Source organism: Ceratotherium simum, chromosome 5 (assembly GCF_057802395.1).
Source record: "Ceratotherium simum simum isolate JZ-2026a chromosome 5, ASM5780239v1, whole genome shotgun sequence".
Classification (NCBI taxonomy): Eukaryota; Metazoa; Chordata; class Mammalia; order Perissodactyla; family Rhinocerotidae; genus Ceratotherium; species Ceratotherium simum.
The window spans coordinates 86,842,808-86,846,607 of record NC_141904.1 but is presented as its reverse complement, the minus strand read 5'-3'; the positions used below and the strand labels follow the sequence as shown (position 1 = coordinate 86,846,607).

General features: G+C 41.8%; 1 pseudogene; it reads left to right on the top strand.

The window, feature by feature from the left end:
* The first annotated feature begins 2,559 nt into the window (after positions 1 to 2,559).
* Positions 2,560 to 2,983, top strand: LOC101396949 (GSK3B-interacting protein pseudogene; annotated as a pseudogene).
* The last annotated feature ends 817 nt before the right edge of the window (positions 2,984 to 3,800 follow it).

Sequence of the window (3,800 nt, the reverse complement as noted above, 5' to 3'; positions counted from 1 at the left end):
CGGAAGTGTCCCTTACGACAGCGGCGCTGGGGCGGAGCGCTGGCGCCATCTTGAGAAGGTCACGATGCGGCGCGTACTGCGTCCACCACCATTTTGAGAAGGTCATAGACGCCCAGGGTTGAACCTACCTGCCCAGGCCCTCTGGAAAGGGCGAAAGAGGAAAATGGCGGGTGGCGGCGCCATATTGAGAAGGTCGGAATATGACTTGCAGAGCAGTGGACGCCATCTTGAGTGGGGCAGATGGTGTGGGCAATGGCGCCGTCTTGGGGAGGGCGAAACCACCTCAAAGTCTTCATTTGAAAGGAAACGTGGATTAGTAGGACTGGAAAGATCCAAATACCGTTAGAGGACCTGCTGTGTGGCAGGCGCTGTCTGGTACTTCTCACACGTTGATTTATTTAATTCTCATAAGTCATATGAGATAAGGATTATTATATTAATTTCTACTGAAATAGAATATGTAAATATATATAAAAATATATATTTCTACCGAATATATAAATAATAAATAAATAAGTTTAAATAAATAAATAATAATAATAGCTAACGTTAATAGAGTACTTACTAGGTGCCAGTTTACATATTTCAGCTCATGGGGACATGAATTCCAGAAGCCAACTTCCTCGGTTGGAATTGCTCCTTCACCACTTATTGGCTATGTGACCTCGGGAAAGTTTCTTAACTTCTCTGTGCCTCGGATTCCCAAATGGGAATAAAATAGTATTTACTTCACGGGGTTTAATGAGGGTTAAATAAGTTAAATGAGCTAGTTTGATAAAAATATTAATAATTGTGATAGACACACAATGACCTCTCTCCCTTCTAACAACGTTAGAAGATGTCCATCTTCTAAGCCCCATAGTTTGTGAGCATGTTACCTTATATGGCAAAAGGGAATTTGCAGTGTGATTAGATTAAAGATCTTGAGATGAGATTATCTGAGTGGGCCCAATGTGATCACAAGGGTCATTATAAGAGGGAGGCAGAAGGTTCAGAATCAAGGAGAGAGATCAGAAGATGCTACACTGTGGGCTTTGAAGAGGGAGGATGGGACCCCATGCCAAGGAATGCAGGCAGCGTCTAGAAGCTGGAAAAGCCAGATTAATCCTCCTCTAGAGCCTTCAGAAAGAATGTAGCACTGCTGACACCCAAACTTTTAGCCTTGTAAGGCTCATTTCAGACCTTCCACCTTCAGAACTATAAGGGAATAAATTTGTGTTGGTAACCACTAAGTCTGTGGTAATGTGTTACAGCAGCAATAGGAAACTGATACAAAATATAATGACTGTAGCAATAGCATTACTACATGTCAGGCGTGTGTGTAACTCTTCGTGGATTATCTTGTTTAATCTTTGCAGTGATCTCAGAGGTGGGAGCTATTATCTCCATTTTACAGAGGAGGAAAATGAGGCCCGAGAGGTTAAGTGACATGCCAAAGGGCATTTGCCAGCTAGCGAGTGATAGAGCCTAGAGTCCAAGAATAGCTCAGACATTGAGTTAATTATTTGCACACTGTTTACTTGTAAAGAGGGAACCCGTACAGATGGACTTCATCTGAAGAAGCCTAGAAGAGGATTTGTATAAAAGACACAGGGAAGAGGGGAGAAAGAAAAGCCATAAACAGGTTGGAAACCATGAACTTTGGTTTCCTGCCCCAGCTAGCCACTGGCAGTGAGACCAGTGTCCTGATATTGGGCAGCTGGAAAGAAAGTGATTTTAGTTGTTTATGGACCCTGCAGAAGACTGTGAGCGTTTAGCTTTCTCTGTTTAATGCCCACAAGTGTCCTTGTTGTCATCTCCATGTTCGTTAGGCAGGTTGGTATTATCACCCTTATCGGAAGATGGCACTAGAGCAGGCCAGCCCGGTGGCATAGTGGTTAAGTTCGTGCACTCTGCTTCGGTGGCCTGGGGTTTGCGGGTTCAGATCCCAATCCTGATCCTGGGCACAGACCTACACACCACACCGATCATCAACCATGTTGTGGCGGCGTCCCACATACAAAAAATAGAGGAAGATTGGCACAGACATTAGCTCAGCAACAATCTTCCTCACCAGAAAAAGGAATAAATTGTTTTAAAAAAAAAAATCACACCAGAGTAACATCCAGCTGATTTTAATTACCTTCCAAGCTATTTAAATTGCTAAGAAAAAGCGAAAAAGTCTCCCTTACTGTCCTCAGCCCCTGAACACTTCAAGGTCTGGAGACGCACAGAAAGCTTAATCTTGGATTGACCGGAATGCCCTCCTGACACACCAGCAACTCTTCACATGTCCTGTGTCCTCAAATTCTCCTCTTCCATTGATGCTTCCAAATGTCTGGGTCTCCTTTCTCTACCAAGCTCAAGAATTGAGGCCACAGCCCTTACTTTAAGCCATTATGTTCTTTATAAGGCCACATTCTCCTCCTAAGGTGTCATCCTCTAAACTAGACCTCAGGTCAGTGTCTCACACGTGGACTTGGGTTTGTTCTGGAAGAAAGAGGATGGCAGGATACCCTAGTCTGGTGAAAGAACACAGAGTGCGATGCCTCGGGAAGCAGGAAGGGGACACGGGGTGCTCGCAGAATGGAAACAGACTGTAAGCCCATATAGCTGAGTGGTGTGTCAGGATTTGAAGAAGATGCAAAGCTTAACGGTTTTGATAGAACTGATATAAAAGACATGAGGCTAGAATCTGAGGCAGTTGTAAACAATTTTCTCTTTGCTGTTAACAACATGTTTGTCTCAAAAAACCTGCGCTGTGCAGGTGATGTGGTCTATAGCAATGTGGAGACAAGAGAAAGGAACAGATATTGCCTGGAGCTCACTGAAGCAGGGCTTAGGGTGGTAGGTTATGCTTTTGACCAGGTGGATGATCATTTACAGACTCCTTACCATGAAACACTCTACTCCTTGTTGGATACACTCAGCCCTGCCTACTGGGAAGCATTTGGAAACACTCTTTCCAAGACTGGAAGCTTTGAAAAGGGATGGACAGTCATGACACAGCCATTTCCTTTTAGAGGGAGCTGCTGCTGGTCCAAAACCTTGACATAAAGCTTGAAATTCTTGCATATGGTCGTAGAAGAAAATGCATCTTTGGTTTTGTGTCTTTATCATTTCTTGCTTTAAATTTAGGCTTTTGACTCAGAATATTATTCACTAATGAATTGTCTTTTTTAGTTTCTGATTCATTAAGGGAATTGTGAGGCCATTGCTGTGACACCATCATTAAGACAATCAGATTTCTTCATATAGTATCTCTGCATTTGGAAACCTTATCAGTGTTTCATTCTGTTATTAGAGGACTTAAATGCTGCCAGCACTCTCTTTTACATAGGAAATTCTAGGTTTGCACAGTAATATAGGAATTAAAATGACCTAACGTCAAACTTTCATTAGCTTGCGAAATCAGGGGTTTACTGCTAGCTTGCACTGACTTTGTAGTAATTATTTTGCTACTATCCTTATTGGAAACAAATTATAAACTAGTTTCCCCTGCACAAAATTTGAAATTCAGTGCTTCACTTACTCTATATCACTAATATGGACTAATAAAGATGAATTAATTATATATTACTTAGCTAGTATTAAACAAAAAACGCATACTGAAATAGTTCTGTATTCCTTGTTTGCAACAGCCACCCAACTAAGAGGACAAACCTTTAGCAAATGAATGTGATAATTACTTGTTTCCAAGCTATTTAAGCACATAAGCAAATACAGGAAGAGGCTCCATTCTTTTTCTTAACAAAAAGCTTCTTCAATGTGTGTGATTTAAAAGAAAGAAGATTTTGATTTCCGAGAAAACAATATTTTGG